At 36.5% G+C, this 24,789-nt stretch overlaps 1 protein-coding gene across 4 annotated transcripts in view; it reads left to right on the top strand.

Annotated features, from left to right (window-relative positions):
• Window positions 1–2,535: 2,535 nt before the first annotated feature.
• otud7b (OTU deubiquitinase 7B) overlaps window positions 2,536–24,789 on the top strand; it is a 61,488-nt gene continuing 39,234 nt past the window's right edge. For all 4 annotated transcript variants that reach the window (XM_051720052.1, XM_051720050.1, XM_051720051.1 and 1 more), the window contains exon 1: window positions 2,536–2,741. The gene's annotated coding sequence lies outside the window, so the exon portion shown is untranslated. The remainder of the gene's footprint in view (window positions 2,742–24,789) is intronic.

Below are 24,789 nucleotides of genomic sequence, written 5' to 3'. Positions count from 1 at the left end.
AGCGACCGCGTGCTCCCATGACACACTGTAAATGACATAAACTAGTTGGTCTTCCTTCACCCTTAAACTACTTATATTTTTACATATCTGAATATTTTGCAATAAACGTAAAATATATTGTTTCTATACTTATAAACAGCAACCTAAAATAAATAGTTTTATATATTTCCATAGTTTTATATTCAATGACATCATTTGCAATACTTTATGGGATTGTAGTTTGTGTCTTCACGAAAGACGATAAGTAGTACCTTTGTCTTTATGTCCGATTTTCAAATACTTTTTTGCCTCACAACGAAGTTCGTGATGTTGTGATTCACCTCGGAGCTGATTGGTTTGGTTCATGGCTCACAACTCGTTAATGAAGGACTTTATTAAAAGTCTATGGAAGAAATGAAAGGGGAAAATACTCTATACAGTGCATCAGTGACCGCCCACTTTTTCAGCTGTCTGGGTTCCGGAAGTATTTTCCCCATTTCCAGGGTTGGGGAGTAACGGAATACATGTATCGGGATTACATATTTAAAATACAAAATATTAGAAACTGTATTTCACTACAGTTACAATTTAAATCATTTGTAATTGTAGAATACAGTTACATTCAAAAAGTATTTTGATTACTGAAGTGATTACTTTGCATTTTATTGTCATTTGTTTCATTTAATATTTAGTCCTTTCAGATGGAAAACATTTATACATATAAATGATGCGATCCAAAGTGGATTTGAACAGTGGTGAAACACTTTCTTATGATGTGTTACATTCACACGAGCAGACAGAGAAGTAAGTTTGAAGTAAGTTTGGAGCAGAAGAAATTGAAATAAACCTTGTGTAAATTGTCAGCTTTACGCTAAGCTAAAATGCTATTTCTAGCCATTTTACATACATGTTACCAGGCATGATCATATTTTTTATCAAGAAAATTCACGTTGGAGCATAATTAATTTTTTTTTAGTAAGACCTTTGATATTAGGGCAAAAATCTTATTCTTGATAATAATTTTTGTATTGTTGTCCTGTAAAAATATCTAAAACTTCTTAAAATAAGATCAAATTGATTTATCTTATTTTAGAAACAACACTGCATAAGATATTTAGGTTTTTCAGAGAATGTATTTTTAACATGTGTATTTTGTCTTACTGTACTGGCAGAGTTTTTATAGTCAAAACAAGTGAAAAAAATCTACCAGTGCTGAAGAAGTAATCCAAAGTATTTAGAATACATTACTGACCTTGAGTAATCTAACGGAATATGTTACAAATGACATTTTACAGCATGTATTCTGTAATCTGTAGTGGAATACATTTCAAAAGTAACCCTCCCAACCCTGCCCATTTCTCTCTTTTTTCCCGTTGTAATATGTGCTGCACTTATTGCTTAGAAATTTTATGTTATTATATATATTATTTTAACAGGAATTCCCATTGTAGCTTCATAAAGACTAATTTATAATAAAAAAAATAAAATAAAAAAAAACTTTAATCCATGTCTTCTGAAGCGGTCCAATCGATTTTGGGTGAGAACAGACCAAAATGTAACTCTACTTGCCTAGACTAGTGTCTAGGCACGATTATAATTTCAAGCTCAATTGCATTATCCTAGTGCTTGACACATGTGCAAAGTGCTAGATGCCGCTAGGAAGTGTAATCGAGCTTGAAATCATGATCGCCAAGGAGTCTGCAAATGTCAAGATTTAGAGTGAAAAATGTTACATTTTGGTCTGTTCTAAACCAAAACCGATTGGATTTCTTCAGAAGACATGGATTAATCCACTGGATTTGGATTACTTTTATGCTGCCTTTATGTGCTTTTTGGAGCTTCATAGGTCTGGCCACCATTCACTTGCATTGTATGGACCAACAGTGCTAAAATATTCTTCTGAAAATCTTTGTTTTTGTTCAGCAGATGAAAGAAAGTCATACACATCTGTTTTTGGGTGAATTAATATTAGGTGCATGCAACATTTAAATATAAGTCTGGTCTCACTGGAAACTTCTGGATTGAATGTCATATCTCTATTATGAAATGTCTTTCAAACCACTTAAATATAGATGTATGAATTTCCAAATAAACGGTAGGCGTTAACATGTCATCGTACAGAAAAACTGACTTATGTAAACTGAACTCTCCACCTCAGAAAGTGTTAATCATGCTGTCAGAAAATGATGCTGATGACATTTTTCCATTTTCATCATTTTGGGCTTCAGCAAATGACGTCATGACCATGTTAGCCCCTTTAAAAAAATAAAAATATCTCTTATTGCTTTGTCACTGTCACTCAGGTCAGTTTTTTATTTTTTGTTCAGAGGCTCATCGAACCGATGCCCATCATAGAATGCGGTTAACCAACCAGCGTGGAATACTGAGCTCCCACTCTCTCTTCACATTTGCCCTTATCTGCCCAGAGGCGGAGCTTAACAGAAAAAACATATAGTCATTGGTTCCATTTTATGTCTGTCAAACTCAGCTCTGCTCTCAGCTCTCGTTCTGATTGGTCTAAAACGCCAGTAGAGTTTCCTTAGATGGGCGGATTTGTAGCGCCTTGGTTGACATTGTTGTTGTTGTTGTGAATGTACTTAGTCGCCAAGTCTTTTTAAGACAATACACAATACGTATTTTGAACATTTAAACAAAGCAGAATAACAAATCTAACTAAAGGAAGACGACCCAGCGGTGATCTTCTGCAAGCGAAAAGCCGGAGTGGGAGGAAATGAGAGAGAAATTTCGCGAGGCCGCTCGAGGTAAGCTAGCTTTAGCTGCACGAGCCCGAAAAGCCCTCACGAGCGTTTTGTAACGGAACCGGGTCGATTTACCTTAGCGGGTTAGTGTCGGTTATGAAAGGAAAGTGTCCAATATCTCTTCTATATTTGTAGTTTGATAGTAAATGATTTGTTACAACTGTGTGAAAGTACAGCTTTAGAAGGGAAAGTTGGCCATTAGGTTGTGTGTTTCAGGCTGGACTCTGAGGGGACGGTGGGCGAGTCGTTGACTCTCCTTTAACTGTTGAAACTGAGACACACACAAACTATTAAAGTTCATTAAAAGTCTGTATAAAACGCACAGAATTGCGCATTACCGAACTTGGTACTCTGTTTGCGAGCTAACACGATATTTGTGCCTCAGCAACTTTGAGAGACACTCTCAAGGTCCGTTAGCCGAGCAGCTAACTGGTCAAGCGTTGACAATCTGAGAGGATAATTAATATATTTTTTAAAGCTATAGATGTCGATATTTAACAAATGGCATTTTGTTATAGTTTATTGCAGCTGTCACTTGGCAGGTTGTGACAACTCCTTTCAGCCCAGCAACCCTTCATGCATCCCAGGCATTTAATTGGCAGCGGTGTCATATAGTGTATTATTTACTGAATTGAATTGTTTACTTATTGTATATGTGTTACTTACGGCATCATCTTTGATTATAGTTATAGGCTGTAGCTTGTTAAATACAGCTCTGGAAAAAATGAAGAGACCACTGCAAAATTATCAATTTCTCTGGATTTAATCTATAGGTATGTGCTTGAGTAAAATGAACATTTTGTTATATTCTATAAAGTACTGATAAAATTTCAAAATCAAAATATTGTCATTGAGTATTTATTTGCAGAAAATGACAACTGGTTTGTCTGTAGTGTAATGTTTTCAGACCTCGAATAATGCAAAAATAAACAAACAAGTTTGTATTCATTTTTAAACAACACGAGTTCAGAAATCAATATTTAGTGGAATAACCCTGATTTTCAATCACAGCTTCCATGCGTCTTGGCATGCTCTCTACCAGTCTTTCACATTGCTGTTGCAAAAGTTCAAGCAGCTCCGCTTTGTTTGATGGTTTGTGGCCATTCATCTTCCTCTTGATCACATACCAGAGGTTTTCAATGGGGTTCAGGTTTGGAGATTGGGCTGGCCATCCACACCTTGATTGACCTGGCTGTGTGGCGTGGAGCATTGTTCTGCTGGAAAAACCAATTGTCAGAGTTGGGGAATAGTATTATTATTTTTTATTTTTTTTCCCAGTTTGGAATGCCCAATTCCCAGTGTGCTTTTAAGACCTTGTGGTCGCGTAGTGATTCGCCTCAGTCCTGGTGGCGGAGGACGAATCCCAGTTGCCTCCACGTCTGAGACCATCAACCCACGCATCATCACGTGGCTTGTTGAGCGCGTTGCCATGGAGACATAGCGTGTGTGGAGCCTTCACGCCATCCACCGCGGCAACCACGCTCAACTCACCACGCGCCCCACTGTGAACGAACCACATTATAGCGACCACGAGGTCTACCCTCCCTAGCAACCGGGTCAATTTGGTTGCTTTGGAGACCTGGCTGGAGTCACTTAGCACACCCTGGGATTCGAACTAGCGAACTATAGGGGTGGTAGCCAGCGTATTTTACCACTGAGCTACCCAGGCCCCCTTGAGTTGGGGAATAATGTCGGAGCAGAAGGAAGCAAGTTTTCTTCCAGGATAACCTTGTTCGTGGCTTGATTCATGTGTCCTTAACAAAGATGAATTTGCCTAATTCCAGCCTTGCTGAAGCACCACCAGATCATCACAGATCCTCCACCAAATTTCACAGTGGGTGCGAGACACTGTGGCTTGAAGGCTTCTCCAGGTCTCCGTCTAACCATTAGACAACCTGGTGGAGGATCAGTGATGATAAGGGAATGCTTCAGCAAGGCTGGAATCGGGCAGATTCATCTTTATGATTGTGGAATTTGACTGGTCTTTTGTAGGTACTTGGTACCAAACCTTCTTAAAACGAAAGCTGCAGGCACTTGCTGCCGTGACTTGAATCCCTACAATGTGTGTGTACGGTTTCACTCGGCCCTGAATTATTTAGCTCTGTATTTACAAGCTCTTTTGTCAGCTTGTTGTTTAGTGAAGGCAGCCACCCATAAACATAAAATTAGGACATGCAAACAAAAGTCTTGGGTTTTTAGGCTATTGTGGCTTGTTTTATTTTTTGTTTTTTTTTACTATTTGGACATTGAAAATGATAATAAGCTTTCATTGTTTAAACACAGGCCCTCTTTTTAGCTATTGCTATTGAGTATCACTTACCAATCAACCTCCAACCTCCATTATGATTTGTTTTTGTATTTTCAGAAAATATAGATGGGTTTAAAGAAGAGGTCTTAAAGGAATATTCCTATACAAGTTGAGCTCAATCAACAGCATTTGTGACATTATGTTGATTACCACAAAAATAATTTCAACTCGCCACAAGATCGTGGTCAGGCAGTGAGGCACTTACAGTGGAGTTGAATGGGCTCAGTCCATAAACGTTAAAATATGTAGAGTTTTCTATATGGAACCAGTAAAGGCCTACATGTAAACATGATTTTAGTGTGATAAAATTGCTTACTAACCATATCTGTGTAAAGTTATACCCAATATAACAACTTTGTTATCATGATGACTAGTACTGCAACAATTAATCATTAAAATATCAATAATAATCAATGATGAAAATCATTGACAACTAATTTAATTGTTGATTAGTTGGATTTGTGCTGCGTGCATGGAGAAGCTCTGTTAATGAAAATAATGAAACACGTTTGAAAAATGGTGGAGACATGAAAACACGACCAGTTGTCCAGTGCACGGGAGCACTTTGTTAAACACTTTAAAGAAAATCATAAGCATACAGTTTAATGTGGACCTTGCTGCGTCAGGTGTGTTGACAGAGTGCTTGTGCTGTTTGATGCGCTTGAGAGGAGATGTCGACCAATAGTGGGTTTTGCCGATACAATAACTAAGGTGGGAAAACAGGCTGATAGCTGATTAATCGGCCGATAGTTTTGAATATGAATGAAAACGTTTCACTCAATGTAAAATAGGACTGAACTTTTGTAAGTATCCCTTTCAATGGCGATACTTTAATACATTTCTCACTTCAAAGCATTTGCCATCTGAAATGAATGAAAATATAACAGGTCAAATGTGTTTGTTGTTCATTAGTGACATATAACATAGAGACTGTATGCTTCATCACTACTGACAATATTTATTTATTTTATTGTCATATGAAATCTATGAATGATGTACAAGAAAGGGAGAGAGAAAAAGGAGTAGAAATAATAACTCAAGTCTTATCTTTTTACAGTAAATATAAATTTAGAATGGAATTGTATATATAATTATATATTCACGTGCTCTACAATGAACACATTTTATGTATAATATATCATTGTGCTCTCATGAATATCAAATTTATATTTCAGATGTATATATTTTACCATGCTCTTACGTTTCTTTTGTGCATAACTACGTCATAAATGTAGGAAGCTTGGACAGAAGTTTATTTGGTCAGAACGGAGAACGGTTTGGGATTATATCCAATATATCGGTCGACCTCTACTCAGTACACTAGTCTACTCATGGGTACATTCATTATGTTATAACTTAAGTTTGTTTAGCTGATTTCTCACAACACCTTGAAGAAAAAACAAACTAGATTTCAAAAGGTTCCAGATACTTAAATGATCAAAAATAACCCATATATCCAGTGTAAACATTATATTATATTATATTGTAACGTTTATATTTGAAACCTTTTTTTAAAATGCAATACAATAATTCATTTTTTAAAAATTGATAAAATAGATTAAATAAAATGTGACTTATCCGATTAATCGAAGATTAATCGATTAACAAAATAATCGTTAGTTGCAGCCCTATTGACGACATAATGCTGGTAAACACTGTAATCCTGATACTGGATATAACTTTGCACAAAGAAGGCTACCAAGTGATTTATCAGACTAAAATCATGTTAACATGTAATGTTTAAGTTTTGTAGCTATACTTTTGAAACGGTGTGTATTTAAGCATTTGTTGACTGGCCCTTTTCACTTTCATTTTGTGCCTCACTGTAACCATGATTTTTAATTTTTGAAATAAATGTTTGTGATAATCAACATTATGCCTCAAATGCGGTCAGTTAAGCTTAACTTGTACTGAACCCAGAACATTCATTTAACACTGTACTTCGCACAGTTAACTTCTGTAATTTTGCCTACTGACTATTAGACGAGGTGAAGTTCATAAACTATAGTTCTAATTGAAAGTGCTCAGAGTAGTCATAAGATGTTTAGGACCACATTGGGTGCTGATGTTGACTAAATGGACAGCTTTAGAGATGTCTCACTATTCTTTTTTTTTTTTAACCTGACTTTAGTTTGGCCCATTGTTATAGTCAGTAGCCACACATTGCTACCAAGGCCCTTTGTATCCAGAAAAGTCTTGTGTGTTGTTTTGTGTATGGTTTGTGGTAAACAGTTTGAAAGTTATATGATCTTAGGGCTTTTATATGAGTCATACTCTATTTACAGCACATCTGAAACAGTAGAACAAGAGAGAACTGTGCTTTGGGGCGCTTTGCTCCATTATTCGTTAGACTACTATATTGTTATGCTGATATTCTGTAGAATTTTGGCTATTTTGGCTTTGATGGTACTTTGGTGCTGTAAACAGTTTAGAGTAGTGGTCAACCGATACGGGGTTTGATGGCCGATGCAGATATCCAGAGAGCAGGGTGGCCAATACAATGCCGGTTAGGTCTGAAATGATTAGTCGAATAAAAAATTGTCTACAAAATTTTTCGTTGTCGAATAGTCGTTTGATCTCATTTAACGTAGCATGAGATCACATTAAACTCTAATGATGCGAGAGCAGCACTGCAGTTCGCACCTGACTGAGGAGAGGAATAATTACAAAGCTCACAGTCCAGATGCACTCTAAACTTTCCACACAGCTTCAGGTGATGTAGATCGCAAAGTATGAGGGAATTATACAAAAATACCAAATAAGTAAATACAGAAGCACGAATAAGCAGAGCTGGAGCTCTTTAAAGGAAACACCCCGGCATTGCCTTTTAAATGCAGTTATATTTAATGCATTATAGCTTTATTAAAGTTCAAATAATACAGAAGCAGAGCATGTAAATAACTACAAACTCCGAAACTGGCATTTATCTGTGTGGTCAGCGCCTCTTCTATGAGTTGCGCTAATGTCCTGATCTAAGGGGGAGAGATTGAAACTGCACCCGGCTGATGCACACTCTGTCACGGGGACGCTCATCCATCGAGCGCACACGCTTAATGCAGCTAGAATATAATGTGATGGCTCACGACTTATTGAATCATAATATATGTCACTGTGCATTTCTTATCGCGAAGAAAACTGGCAATACACAGCTTTATTAATAAGAGAGTTAATAATTTATTTTTTTGTGAGTTAAAGATGCATTGAAGTGAACAGAAAGGTGAGAGAGGGTAGTCTTCGCCCCATTGTACATTGCAACAAAATACGTTTTTGATTTGTTTTTGTTTTGGCTTGTTTTCCAATATAAATATCTAAAACTCCATTAAAACAACATACATTCTCTTTAGCAGTGCTCTGGTTTACTTTCAACAGCAGAATAAGAATATGATCTTTCTAATTAGTGACACAGGCCTATCACAACTATAGCTGGTTATTTTTTTTTGTTATTGACGTTTTAATCAGTCTGCTTGTCCATTTGGTTAAGTACAATTCTCTTTCACTTGCCCCTTCAAAAATCCACTTGTCATGGACAAGCGTTAATGTTGAGCCCTGTATAGTAAATAACAAACATAAAATTGCTAAAAAAATGTATAATAAACTCCTATTTAGCGCTATGTTTTCTCAATTTCACACACAACTAAAAAATAATATTGTATTTTAAATGGTAGATAGCAGTTTCTTCAGATTTCTGTTTAGTCATCCAATTTCAGTAATTTATTTGCACATGAAGAAATTGTTAATATATTAGGCTGAAGGAAATAACAGTACACACAGTAGTCCATCAACCATGGGTGGCATGTCCACGTAAGCAATCGCATTTTCTAAAAAAATACCGAATCAAACTAATTGTGCATACAGTGCAAAGTGAATAAGACATTAATTTATAACACACGTGACGCGCTTTTACCTTGGGCTGCATCTGAAAACGTAGGCAGACTTGCTACCTTGCTGCCTAATCAGTTAATGGTTTTGAATGAATGGAAATCTTAAGGAAACTAGTCTCCAAACAGTTTGAAAAGGACCTTATTTTCATCGTACATTCGTATACAGCCTCCAGAGGCAGCATTTTCCTGGTTTTGGACGCAGCCTTGAAGTTGCACTCATGCACTCGTGCGGATCCAGCACGAGCCTCAATCTCCTGACAGTTTAAACGGCCTGGATGGCCTGCTTGGTTTGTTACGGAGTGACCATCATGATTTGTGAATGAGAGGAACTTTTGATCCTGATCCTTAAGTTTTTGATTCTGGCTGACAGAATACGCGCTTCAGAGGAAGATATTAGATGAGCGCTCGACAAGAAGAAAACGCTGGATTTTCGTGAGGTTCGTGAATGACATCTGTTTAAACAAGATATCTGCTTATGTGCGAAATGTATATAATAGAAGTTTTATTGATCTTTGCCTTTTATCATTAGAAAAGTTATAGGGAACTGTTGAGGAGAGACTGTTAGAATACGTGCTTTAGAGGTAAATAAATGAGCACTCCACAGGATGCTAGATCTGCTGAAGTTGTGTGAGGTTGGTTTATTACAGGGTTCCTCAATAGACGGCCCACGGGCCATATCCCGCTAAAGGCCTGTTCACATCAAATCCATGACGATTATGCAAGACAAACTTCCAACGAAAGGTCTATACACGCAGAGTGCGTAAAAAATTTAAATGAAATAATTTCACCCCTGTACAGTAGGTGGCGCTGTTGCTGTTCTACAAACATTTATACCAGTCTTATGCCTGAACCCTCAGCTGTTAGAGATTAATATATTGAACGCTGTTAAAGCATTCATTTACCTAATTTGGCATAACTGTTTCATTATGTTGTTTCCATGGTGTTGATGCATTCTGAGGAGAATATAATCTGTTTTTTTATGCGAGTGAGATGAGTAAAGAGCGCTGTTGCATAAATATACGTCCCATTTATATTTGTACATGTATTTTGCTACGAGTATATTCCAAACGGACTCCCGAAGCCAACTACAATTTTTTATAATGTCTGGATTAATGCCTGGATAATAAAACACAAGGTAATGTGATACAAATACACAGGGAAAAGGGCTCCAGACTGTGACTTAAATGGTCGCAAATGCGACAATCGTTTAAAATCTAGTCACAATCTAGGGTTGTGTGTGTTCATATGCAGTTTCGTCTGATGTCATCTTGTGAGTTATTGAACACATCTTTAGAGCTCGCATCAGTGTGTCTCGCGCTGCTTTTCACCCGTTCTGTTGTGACGAGCTCGTTGCACCACACGCAACAACAAACCCCACGTGAAAACAAATCGGCCGATATTATCCTTTTACCGATATCAGTATCGGCGTATATTTTATCGATATGCGCCGATATGAAAGCTTTTTTTCAGAACATATAATGCAGAAAGCAATGCTTTAGAATTGGTGTCATAGCATAGTGTGTCCAGCAGAGTGCGCTCTGACTCCATTGTTTACAGAGCTGACTCTGAGCTGATGGTGGCTCTGCAGACAGGGCGGAGTTAAGCGGTGTCTTGGTAAGTTAACTAGTTTGTGAAATACATACTTGAAACTTAATAAACAATGACCCCATCATTTTCCCTTTTCAATATAACTAATATAACATTAACCTTGTCCCTGACAACCATGCCACTCATGTTTGTTTGCTGTTAGCCAGCTATAGTTTGTCAGTGCAGTCAGTAATGTAGCAAATTGAAAGGTAAGAGAGCATCTTTTTGCAGCTCAGCAGACAACAGTGCGGTGGTGGATTGTGTCTGATGAGTGTTAATTTCATGCTATGTTGTTACCTAGTTGGTGAGACTCAATGCTGGCCCATCTTTTACTCTTATAGCTAACTAGCTAATCATGTAGCTACTTTCATTGTTGTCAGCTGGGTGGAAGCTAATGAGTAAACATGTATTCACCAAACTGTTTTGATTAGGATTCACAGTTTGGTACCCCCTTCAACCGAACAATTCCAGTCGTGTCATTTGTTAAATGTAATATTTAAAAGTCTGGTTTTCCACCGTTGAAAGTTTCCCCTGAACTTGTATAGCAGAATACGGTGTAACACCGCTGCCACTGTTTATCTTGACTCAGCAGTATTAATATAGTCAGCATTTGACTGATACTAAACAGTACTGATGTTTATTTAACTATTTATTTTATTTTTATTCTTTATTTTAATGGTCAGCTTTTGACTGATACTAAACAGTACTGATGTTTATTTAGCTATTTATTTTATTATGATTTATTCTTTATTTTCTCAGTGTTCATTTCTAGAATTTGTTGACAATGTATAATAATAATGTCAAATATTCTTTGATAAAAAATATTTAAGAAAGCAGCCTTCTGAGTACCTTTGCATAGTCATATCGGTGCAAAATCTGTGAAACATCCACATAGAAAAGGTCTGTTTTCATTCCAGCTCAAAAATTAAATATATTGGCCACCATATTGGTAATCGGTGAATTTTCCCCCTCTAAAATCAGTATCGGTCTCAAAAATACCATATCGGTCGGGCTCTAATATATACTGTTTATTAAACCTCCGATTAATGGGTTATCGGCTGTCTTCCTTTTCTTCTGCTTTCTGTCTCATCTAAATGGAGCAATTCTGTGATTTGGTGACTAAAAACAGCCATTTGTCTCCTTAATGTTTCAGTTTAGGAGCCAATGGCTCCTAAGTCATTTTTTTAGTCTGGAGCCTTATGGAGTAGTGCACATTAAGAATAACTTTGTACAGAAAAAGTATGATGCATAGCCTAATATAAAAAAATTATAAGAAAACATTGGCTCACGGTCTTTTCTTTATTGAAATTATTGCAATAATTTGTTATATTATCATTAAGAACAGTAACAATATTTATGTTAATAGGTCTAATAATTGAATCTGCAATTAGTGAAAGTGCAGGGAGGAGATCTCGTTTGGAGATGAGCAGGAACAGTTGACCCGCATGGATGACATGGAGATCCAGATTGTTCGATAACGTTTTTTTTTTTTTTTTCAGCAGGCAAAGTTGTGTAGTTTTGTGTCTGTATACAAACAAAATTTTCATAATTGTTTGAATAAATAAAACAGGCTACTAATACTGAGGAAAAGAACTAATAAAAAAAATGAATATTTATGCATGACTTTTAATAATAAAAACAACAATAGTAATAATAATGATAGTAATAATAGCAGCAGCACAAAAAATTTGTCATTACATCGACGGCCGTGACCCTTGACTTTGTATTGTTGACAGAATTTGGCCCTTCCTGAAAACTAATCGGGGACCCTGGTTTATAACATATGTTTGAGATAACCACATATTTGCAAACAGTATATGATGTTAGTTGTATTGATATTTGCCTTTTTATCATTAGACAAGACAATTAAAAGTTACTGGGAACTGTTGAGGAGAGAGAGGGAGAATGAAACAGGTGAGTATTTTTACATTAGCTCAAACACGTCTGCTGCAGCTCTGATATGCAGATGGTTTAAATGAGACTGTGTTGCACACCGGTCTGTTATTATAGTAACACAATGGCACGTAACAACAAAACAAACCATGACTGGTAGTTTACAAGTCTCAGTTGCTTTACGTGCTAGCAGGCGATTTTCGGCGCTCTCAAGAAAAAAGTCAGCCAAACAGGAAAATGTATCCTATTATATTATGCCGATAATTTAAAAAAAAAGTCAGAATATCGTCCGAACACTAGTTTAGAGTGAAGGGTGTGTTGTAGTAGTTCATAATGTTATGCAGGCATTATTCAAGACATTTCTTTGCTCTCAGTGTTTGTTTTGAGGTAGTTTGCAAAAACTCCTGGATCTTGAATTATTTTGAATTGCTCTAGCTTTTTGTTGGATACAGGCCTACCTTACCTGATAACTTGTGCTTCTATTCTTTGCTTCACACCACCCTGTATTGCTGTGTTTACATCAATTCTTCAGTTTGTAAAATTTTGCTATTAGCTAATGCAGCTAATCAGGAACTGAATGTCTGAGTGTTTACCTGCTGGTGCTTCTTGTTAGTTATGAAAATTTAAGTGGTGTCCCCTCTCAAGTGGGCCCGTGAACAGCTGCTGAACGAGAGCAGGTGGGGCAGGGATTCCATATCACTTAGTGCTATCCCACAGCAGTCATCTACCCCAACAAACACAGGTATAGGTTTATCACAATACTAAAATTTCAGTAGTCTGTTCCAATACCAGTGAAATTACACAATTCTCGATACCACATAAAAATGGGTAATATGTTATTGAACACAATTCTTTAGCCTATTTAACTAGTCAAATGTATCATTGTAAATAATAATAAACGTATATTATAAAAATATTTTCTCTAAATTCTGATTAAAAATGTACAAATTCCATGTGTTCCACCAAATAAATATGATGTCTTAAAATAATATTTTATAAATTGCAGATATTATAGTGCATATTTATTTTGTGACATTTTTATTGTTTACATGCATAATTTGTGCTTTTTGCATAATCCAAGCATCTGGAACCTGTTTAATTCGACACTGAAGTTTTACTTTAAGATACTATGTGAATTCAAACTAAATTTAATGAACACCTTATTTCTATAGGACTAGTTATTATATTCTGAATGTACAGTGGAGCGTGTTACTGAGTTGGGACATAGCTAGTAAAAATGTTTGTTTCCCACTCCATAACAGATATAATTTTTTTTTTTTCATCAGGCTCCTAATGATTTAGGCTAAGTAATCATTACTGTGGTTTAGGGGTGTGACGATACACTTAGCTCACGAGACGAGACGATGCACAGTACTGGGTTCACGAGAACAAGACGAGACAATATTTTAACACTATATACACTACTGGTCAAAAGTTTTGAAACTCTTACTCATTCTTTATTATAATTTTTTTTTCTTCACATTTTAGAATCATAGTAAAGTCATCAAAACTATGGAATAACATAAATGGAACTATGGGAATTATGTTGTGACTAAACAAAGTCCAAAATAAATCAAAACCATTTGTCACCCTTTGCCTAGAATTTGCAGACATGTACTCTTGACATTTTCTCAACCAACTTCTTGAGGTATCACCCTGGGATGCTTTTTAAACAGTATTGAAGGAGTTCCCATCTATGTTGGGCACTTATTGGCTGCTTTTCTTTATTATTTGGTCCAAGTCATCAATTTCAAAAACTTTTTTTTAATTAAATTTTAGTTTTATAATTAAATACATTAATATGGTGGCACAGTTATATTTTTGTCTACAAAACTAATTTCAAACATTTAAGCATACGCCTTCAGATCAAAAGATTTTTAAGATCACGAGAAACATTTCAGTCAAGTGTTTAAAAACTTTTGACCGGTAGTGTATATGACTGGAAAAATAGTCTTTTATTCGGCTGAAAGTCACAAAATGCAAAACAATGCAGGTGCATTTTGAAATGTTTTAACTAATCATCTTGTAATGAATGTCACTTCAGTTCTACTTTCTGAGTATGAATTATCATATGCAGTAAAAGACAGAACAATATGCAAGCAATGTAAAAGGTTTTGCCACAAACTCAACTGACTGGCTTCTCTCCTGTATGATTTCACATGAGTCTCTTCAGACCTGGTTGATTTTAGTTGAGAGCTGCGGTGGTTCTGTAGGTGTCTTTGCATAGTGCTTGTGTTAGCCGTGGTATACGGCACTATTTTCTTACAGTGCTTACATATTGGCTGTGTCTCGTTTGGAAGGCTGCATCCTCCAGAGGTTGCATTTGTCAGTCGCATACGTCATCGAGGCTGTCTCGTTTATTTCTTTTTAATTGGGAATGCAAAAAAGGTTAACAATTGTAGTACATATACATGTACATAAAAGGCATTGACAATAGATCAAAAATAAGAAAAATTAAGACCAAAAAAAAAACGAAACGAGACAGCCTTGAAGTATGCGGCTGATAAATGCGACCTCTGGAGGACACAGCCTTCCAAACGTGACACAGCCTTTGTTCGTGTCTTGTCTGTCACTCTGTTGCCGTTTATTGTTTCCACCGGGTACCTAAAATGCTGCCACACAAATGATTTAATAGTGGCAGGGGCGTCTCCTATGCCAATTTCACCCTCACACTCCGTCATGCTGATATTGTGAGACAGCTTTTCACCTCAACGAGAAATATCGTCACGTTTTAATATCGCGAGATCTCGTGGCACTAGATCTCGTCACACCCCTACTGTGGTTAGATTGCAGTTGTAGTAAAAATGTATAATAAATTATACATATACGATATCAAGTGATCAGCTCTCCATTACCCCATCTCTGGAGCGCTAATATTGAGGGAAGTCCGGTTGAAGCTCGTGCTCCAGCATTACACTAGAATAGAGTAGAGCGTATCCCTTGTCGGAGCTTCTGTGATGTCTCGCGCCACACTTACTTGAAAACCAGACTTCAACTTCTCCGCGCAAATGCATTTAAAGAGTATCAAGTGCCGAACGGTAGGGCTGAAACTAATGATTATTTTGATAATAGACTAATCTAATGATTATTAGAACGATTATTTGACTATTCAGCGATTATTGCAACGATTAATCATTAGCTCTAAACCGATTATTCAGCTTGTGCCCCGACTTAAAAGATTGTATTAAACGTGCTTGCTAACAAAAAGAGGACAAAATCATCTTTTAAAAATACCTCTAAATGACATTCACCGAATTAAAGGGGGAAAAAATACTTTTTATTATGTTTAATTCAGTAAAAATTTCACTACAAAAAAATCCTATTGTTATCAAGTGTATTTGTCTTGTTTTCCATTTAAAATTCTTAAAATCCTTAAAACCAGATACATTTACTTGAGAAGTAACATAAGATATTTAGACTTGCTTTAAGAGAATGTATCTTAAATATAAGTGTATTTTTTCACTTGGTTATACTTCTGCGAGTGCAGTAAAGACAAAATATTCTTATATTCATGATCTATTCTCTAAAAGCAAGTCTAAATATCATATATGCTGCTTCTCAGGTGAATGCATCTTTTTTTAAAGGATTTTTAGATATTTTAAAATATTTGTATTTTTAATATTATATTCAACATTCTCAGATAAAATTTTTTATAAAATTCTTCTGCAGTATAGCTGCTAAAGTAAATGTACATTGTTTTAAAGGAGTTTTAGATATTTATATTGGAAAACAAGCCAAAACAAAAACAAATAAAAAACGTATTTTGTTGCAGTGTACAATGGGGCGAAGACTACCCTCTCTCACCTTTCTGTTCACTTCAATCCATCTTTAACTCACAAAAAAACAAACTCTGTCTTATTAATAAAGCTGCATTTTGCCAATTTTCTTCACGATAAGAAATGCACAGTGACATATATTATGATTCAATAAGTTGCCATCGCGTTATAATCTAGCTGCATTAAGCGCACGCACTCGAGGGATGAGCATCCCTGCAACAGAGTGTACCTCAGCCGGGTGCAGTTTCAATCTCTCCCCCTTAGATCAGGACCTAAGAGGCGCTGACTGCACAGAGAAATGCCAGTTTCCTTATTATTTTAACTTTAATAAAGCTATAATGCATTAACCTGTAAAGTGTGTTTCCTTTAAAGACGCTCGACGCGCAAGTTTTGCTTAAGCTGAGCGTCAGCTCCGGCTCTGCTTATTCCACAACTAGAGTGCTTTTGTATTTACTTATTTTGAATTTTTGCATTATAATTCCCATTTTGCATTATAATCCCTTGTTTTCTTCCTCTCCTCAATCAGGCGCGAGCTGCAGTGCTGCTCTTGTGTGCAATCATTAGAGTTTCATATGATCTTATGTTACATAAAGATCAAACAACTATTTGACAACGAAAATTTTTGTCTGCAATTTTTTTTTATTGTCGACGTTGTCGATAACTTCGACTAATCGCTTCAGCCCTACCGGACGGCAGTTCCAGCGGCCCGATAGCGCAAAATTTAGTCACCTGTGCAGTGTTAATCTCGTCAACTAAATCACTGATGAAAACGTTCATTGAGGAAGGGTTTTTTGATTTCATCAATGATAATGTTGGGCCTCATGTATTCAGATAGAAGACAAAGGCAGGCCTAACAGTCAAAAACATTCCTCAAGCCCCCTCCTTCTAAGTCAGATGTTGTACTGATAAAAATTGCGCCAAAATCAAACAAAGGGAGTCCAAAACAGACTACAAATCCATGAAGCCTTGCCCACTAAAGGATCGAGCACTCAACTCCTATTAGATGAGGCACACAACAGAACGTCCCTCAAACATGACATCATCAGGACTTCAAATAATTCTGAAATGCTTCCAAAGTTGCTTCCGGCGACTTCGTTCACCGAATACGGACATAGCTTTTTGCTGCTCTCCGGTGTAACCTCGTGGCATAAGGAAGTAATGTCCGACTTGAAACTGTAGCCATACAATCTCCATCTCGCTGGACGAGTTGAGATTACTCTGTGTTCAACCAAACACTCTAACGGATCCGAAGGAGACCGCCGAGCAATTCGCATCTTCATCCGTTGGCCTACAGAAGTGAAGAGATTAAAGATTTCTCTTCCATCTTCAATCAAGTCGACATTTCTGAGTTCTCCGCCAGCCCGCCGAGAATCAACAGACGTACCGCCCTCTGAGAATCAACAGCCGTACCGGCCGCCGACAGCGCGAGGAAACGGCTCTCGTCATCACACGAGCCTCAAGAAACCGGGTCAGAGTTAAAGGACGGAGGAAAACACATTCTACCTGTGTCCTCATGCGATTCAAGTAAGAGGTTACGTCTGGGCAGATATAGAATATTATAGCGTGTTATTCTTGTGTTTCAAGGTTTTTGCTTGTACAGTTTACGGACCGCCATGTCCGCTCATTATTAATACTCAGGGTATTAATTATCATGAATTTGTTTTGCTGTATTGTGGTCCAACCAAATTGGACTGTTGTGCATTTTCGCCATCGCGGGTGAGACAGCAACTGAGTTCATCCATTAAAGAGTCAAATAACAAGGGACTTTTACGAGCCCCGCTCGTAAAACCATGTCTCTGAGTGATGAACACGGCTGCTTTATCTCCAGCTATCGCGAAATCAGCTTTCGGGCTGTCACTTAATCATCTCTCTCTCTCTCTCTCACTAACCACACTGACACACACACACACACACACACACACACACACACACACACACACACACACTGTCACACACACACCTTATGTGTTATAGAATTATTTTTATTTCCATATCTAATCATATCACTGTTTAGTTTGTAGTTGTAAGTCGGAAGTTTATTGACTGCATTGTATTAATTATTAATTGATATTACTGCATAAATAAGCTTTGTTTATATTACAAAAGAAGTGTTTTGGTTTGTTCTGCATACGCCTGTGTCATGCTGACGGGATGTCAGTGCTCGGATTCAAACCTTCATTCATTGTTTTTTTTCCCCGAAAATCGATATTCTTCGGATGTCGATTTTCCTAAGAAAACAATCTAATATTGAGACTGTTTTAATATTCGGTTATTAGTCCCTGATTTCAGGGTGGTGCCCCGTCAATGTTAATCCTTATTAATATTCTGTTGATTTTTGATAATTGATAATTATCTTTGATTGAATTTGAATGATCAATAAGCTAGTATTAATTTTAATTAATGTTTCATCGACATTAACAATTAACGATTATCTTTGATAACTGTTGATTTAAAGGATTAAAAAAAGCTAACATTGATTCTCATCAGTGTTCTATTGATTTTAATAATTAATAATTATCTTTGATAATTATTAATTATTGCTAATAACCAAACTTGCTCCTAAACGTAGCACACTACATTTACTGGAGTCCCATATGAGGTTTTAATGAGTTAGATCCAATTAATTAATTTAAATATTGATTAATAACTACAGAAATAATTATTAATTATTTCTGATAGTAACACTGATCTAAACAACCAGTAAAGCCCTACAATAACGAAGTCTAGACGAAAAAGGTGCATTATGACGATAATTAAACGATTTTATTAAAGCATACTGTTGATGAAAATACGATGAGATAAAAATGATGCTGCAAGATATTAACAGTGCAAGATATGCAAAGAAGAAACATCTATAGAGTATGTATATAGAAGAAGATATTAGATATAGATTCACCTGCGTGAGTTGAACACAGGCAAAATGAACCTCTTCAAAACGGGGTAAATACCGTATTCAAACGCATACTATTTATACATGATTTTAGTAGCCTATATCCAAAACATATATGTAATATAACAACTTACATCTGCACAGTAACACAAATGAACAGGTGAACTTGAAGTAAATGACACACTAGTCCGAATATGCGTCATTTGCGTAGCGTAACTTGCGTTGTGAATACACTGTTTCTGTAAGAAACACACTACACGCAATGTAATATCCTTTCACGGAAAATTAATAAGTCTCTAAAGCATGAAGAATTCGGAGTACAGTAGGCTAACTTCTAAACAGTAGCTAATACTTCAGTCTATTCATTATTATATTATGAGCTCAGTTTTTTTAACAACAAGGACAGTAGGCTATGTATAGTTATGTGTTTGATACATTTTTAACCCTTGTGTGACCTTCGGGACGTTTTTGTCTTTTTCATTTTTGTTTTTTCGCTCATTGTGTTAATGCCAACGGCATAAATTTTGCCAAAGTTGTGTAATTTTGGGGGAATTTTGATATTTCAACCTCAGTTCCTATAATACATCTATAATACACTGCGTACACAAAATAGTCACGCTCAGGACCTTCAGGACAAAAATGTCCCCATTGAAACCCATTAAAACTGCAATATTTGATCCCAGTGCCATTAATGCACAGTCACGAATTCTATGATATTATGCTTTCATTCTGGAGCCTTGGCTTCAAAATTTAAACTTAATATTTTCCACCAGATGGCACCATTTTTTCCCTCATGTTTAGCCTATGGAGCAAATATATGCTTTTTTCCTATTTTCTGTTTGCTGTATTATAGAGCACTGCAGGTCAATTGAATAAATGATGCATCTAAAATTGTGTGGGTGTGTTGGTATGGATGTCAGTGTGTTTTGTATGTGTGTATTGAGAAATGTGTGTGTGTGTGTATACAAAAAAAATTAACAGTGGCATTATGTAAACAAACTGGCATTTAAAGGGTTAAAATCTTGAAAATAAATTTAATATTTGGTAGTTATGATCAGGACTGATGTTGGTTAAAAAAATTTACTAATTGAAAGTGGAAAATAATATTAATATATAATATTATTTATGGCAGTTTTTTGATGCGGACATTTTTGTCCAAGAACCTCTGAGTAACTTTTTTTTTTTAATTGACGCACGGGTTAAATTAGAAAATGTTTTATTTTTATTTTTTTTCTATATTTTTGAATATATATATATTTTTTTTCTCCCAATTTGGAATGCCCAATTCCCAATGTGCTTTTAAGTTCTCGTGATCGCATAGTGATTAGCATCAGTCCGGGTGGCGGAGGACGAATCCCAGTTGCCTCCGTGTCTGAGACTGTCAACCCGCGCAGCTTATCACATGGCTTGTTGAGTGCGTTGCCACGAAGACATAGCGCGTGTGGAGGCTTCACGCCATCCACGCGACCCACCGAGAACGAACCACATTATAGTGATCACGAGGAGGTTACCCCATGTGACTCTACCCTCCCTAGCAACCGGGCCAATTTGGTTGCTTAGGAGACCTGGCTGGAGTCACTCAGCACACCCTGGGATTCGAACTAGCGAACTCCAGGGGTGGTAGCCAGCGTATTTTACCACTGAGCTACCCAGGCCCCCTTATATTTTTGAATATTTGATTAAAGTTTGGTCTTTTATAGTTTGACACTTTTGTCCATTTGCACATCATCATCATCAACTAAAAGATTTTATTTTCGTTGACTTAAATTGTCATTTTCGTCAGACTAAAACTAATGAATATGAGCTGACGAAATATTGACTAATTTTAAAGGACATTTTCATCAAAAGACTAAAACCTAAACTAAAAAACTGTGAAAAAATTAAAACTGCGCCTGTGCATGTGGTTTACTTGAATCGATTTTAGGATTTAAGAATCGATATTGAGATCGTTCAAATGAAGATTGCGATGCATTGGAAATTCTGTATTTTACCCACCCCAAGTACCAAAGCAACGCTGTTTTTCAATAGGCAACATAGTAAAGGAATATTCTTGGATCAATACAAGTTAAACTCAATCAACAGCATTTGTGGCATAATGTGTGTGACGAGGAGGATGGGCAAGGAGGAGGAGGGAACCGGCTGTACAGGAAACAAAGTTTTAATGTCAAACTTAAAACAAACATGAACACAGACACACATGCAACGCGGCCACGTGCGTCTCTCTCGAACTGGTGCCTCCGGCTCCCCTTTATCTCGCTCTCCCACTGATTCAGCACCGGCTGTGCACCATCACAGACCAGCCACGCCCGCCTCCTCGTCACAATGTGGATTACCACAAAAAAATGTCAAAACTTTCTTTAAAAAAGCAACAATCTAGGTTACAGTGAGGCACCTACAATGGAAGTGAATGAGGCCAATTTTTGGAGGGTTTAAAGGCAGAAATGTGAAACGTAATAAGAATAGATTATTTAATGTAAAGTTGTTAAAATCGTCATTTTGGCGGGATTACAGTGTGTACGCTGTTATGTTGTCATGGCAATGAAGTTGTAAAATCAGATATAATTTATACGGAAAACGTTAGAGATTTTATCACTGAAATCATTTTAACGCATATTGTTGACATCTTGTGGCTATATTTTGGAAATATTGAGTATTTTAACATTTAGCCCCATTCACTTCCATTGTAAGTGTCTCTGTGTAACCCAGATTTTTGCTTTTTTTAAAAAAAGGAGGGACAATTTGAAATATCTTTTTGTGGCGATCAACATTACGCCACAAATGCTGTTGATTGAGTTTAACTTGATTTGCTGTAAACTGCTGAGACCCTCAGGTTCAGACTTTACTTTACAAGACATTTTTGACTGTTTTTCAGTTTTAGTGGAAAGTTGCTGGTTCGAGACCACAAAGGAGAGAGCCATGAACTATTACCATTGTGCACTTGGTCAAGCATATTGCTCCAGGATGAATTGACCCTGCAACTAGTATAGTAGAAGTTGCTTTGGAGACAAGTGTCTGCTAGGTAACTACTCGCTTGCAATTAAGATTTGTCAGAGAGCATAGTCTCTTACTTAATGTTAAGCTGTTGTTTTAAAATGCAGTCTTGGTCTACTTTTTCTACAGCACTGAGTGCTACATAGCTGCTAGGAACTGACTGTTCCGTTAATCTTTCCAAAAGGTTATGTGACAACAGCCATTGCCCACAGTTTGTTTCATTACACTGGAGAGTCCCGTAAGCAGCATACCTCACTGCCCCAGACGTATGCATCAACTTCACAGCATTCTTTAAAAAAACAACAACAAAAAAACAGCTATTTTTCAAAGTGCCTCTGATTATACTGTGCAACTGCAATTTCATAATCATAACCCAGTGGCTTAAATAGTAAAATAAACAAGATCTTCCATGCGACAGTCAGTTTATCCAAGCAGTCAACACTGTGACCGTCACTGGGCTCAATGCCTTGTGTGAAAGTGTGTTGATCACATGCCCCATTCCTCACACCCTGAACATCAGTCTTGATCCAGACCAGCTGTAATCCTATCCCAGAGAAGCTGAAGAAGAGTCTTTCGTCTAGGATGACATCACAGGGATTGACGCAAAGATGCCTGGCCGAACGTGCAGCACATGGGGATTCACATGAGCAATAGCTGCCTTGGGCTGTGGCTAATTCGTGTTGAGCTGCTGTTGCACACGCTTACTGTAGAAGCCTCTAGACTGGACATCCTTCTAGAATTCCATTAGTTTCATATAGAAGAAATATTTGCTATTCTTCCCATTTAAATGCTGATGAAAGTCTGATGCCTATCCCCTTGCACTGGTTTGTTTGAAGTGCTTTATTTAAGCAGTTAAGCTTGACTTGCTTAAATGCTTTGTTCAGATAAGTGTCTGTGTTTACTTTTGAGCATGGTAGACTTCTTAATGCTTGATGAAAGGAATCAACAGTACTAGATTCAATCTCAAGAAATGTCACATATGCGTTTTAAGAAAGATGCAAAGCCTAAATTAAAACACAAAATGCAAACCACACCCTGCCTCCTGAATGCAGATTATATAACAACCTAAGAGTAAATACAACAACAATCACTTAAATTCATACTATTCATCAGTACCATCCTTTGTTAGAGCTGCAGCTAGTTTCCCATGGCATAGTGAGCATTGCACGTTTTTTGACTTGACAGAAGCCGCCCAACATGATTGTGCACTACAGACTATGCCTGCTGAGTTTTCTAAAGTTGCCATTTCACTTTTAAGTTGCCGACACTCTTGATCTTGATAATGATATTAACGTTTTTTTGTTGTTGTTGTTTTTTTGAGATGGATAAATTCAATTAAATTCATGATTGATATTCACTCAGTATGTATTATTATAATTATAGGTTATTACTACTGTTTTACAGTTATTATTATGATATAATAATAATAATTCAGCAAATAGGGAGTAGAAATTCAAGGTTTGATATTTCTCACTTCGCACTAGGGCTAAATTAATAAAATCTAAATCGCGATATGACAGTGCGATTTAGGATTTGCGCAGAATACCGGTACTAACGAAGTTCCATACTACAGTGCTATTGGCAAAATTGTACGGGATGTGTAATGACAATTTGACAATTGATCAAATTAAAATCTTGATATGGCCAAGTGTAATCATTAAACCGCGGATGTCATTTAATTAAATAATATGCAGTCTACACAAGCTGCACGCTTCAGAACGAGAGGTGCCGCTCAACTCTCTGTTAAACTTAACACACACACACATATGCAAACAGATCACACATGATGCACGTGATGCAGTGTGTTTAGTGTATGAGCAGCTGTGAACAAACTTCTCAGGTGTTGCCCTGAGATCTTCATTTGCAAGTATTTTAGCATTTCTCCAGCTACCATGCTAGAGGAACTTGGGTCTGTCAAAATAAGTTCCATCAAAATAAAAGCTCTGTTTAACGGGATGCGTGAAATTGAAGACATTACGGCAAAAATATTACTAGTATAAAACATTCTATAAATGATATTGCTTAATGTTACTTAAATTATATAATGTTCAAAGTAATAACAGTAATACTAATAACCATAATTTAATTATACATGGTTTTATCATTATTATTTACAATTATCATTATTACATTTGTTATTACATGTAAGCCATATCACAAAAACAAGTGTACTGAATATCAGAACACTGTTATTTAGCCGTAACAGCCTTGTGCCACAGGTAATCAGATATTTTTTTATGTTTTCATTTATATAGTGAAGCTCTGTTGTGCAGCATTTTATTTGACCAAAAAAAAAAAAAAAAAAAAAAAAAAAATTGCTGTTTGTTGTTAAATTATTTATTTGATTAAATCTTCATGTATTCATCTGATTAAACACTGTTTCGATGATAACATTTAATTAAAACATAAAACATGGCAAATTCAGTATTTGCAACTGCAAGACTGAGTTATTTTTAATCAAGTCCTTTTCTGTCTGATTTCATCAGTAATCTGAGGCTGTTTATTTGTTGCCGAAGTATCGATTTATTATCAATACCGAGGTACCAGGGTTTTTATCGTACTGAAGCCAAACTTTTGGTATCGGTGTAACCCTGGTGTGATTTATCAAACCACAAAGGCTGCTATTTAATTGAAGAAATAAATAGTCTGTACGCGCTGCTCACCGCACTTACTGTATGTGCGCAACTCTGTTCTCTGTACCATATTTACATTTAACATGTTTGAG

Source organism: Myxocyprinus asiaticus, chromosome 16, assembly GCF_019703515.2.
Source record: "Myxocyprinus asiaticus isolate MX2 ecotype Aquarium Trade chromosome 16, UBuf_Myxa_2, whole genome shotgun sequence".
Classification (NCBI taxonomy): domain Eukaryota; kingdom Metazoa; phylum Chordata; class Actinopteri; order Cypriniformes; family Catostomidae; genus Myxocyprinus; species Myxocyprinus asiaticus.
The sequence above is the reverse complement of the archived record's forward strand: the minus strand, read 5'-3'. Positions and strand labels throughout refer to the sequence as shown.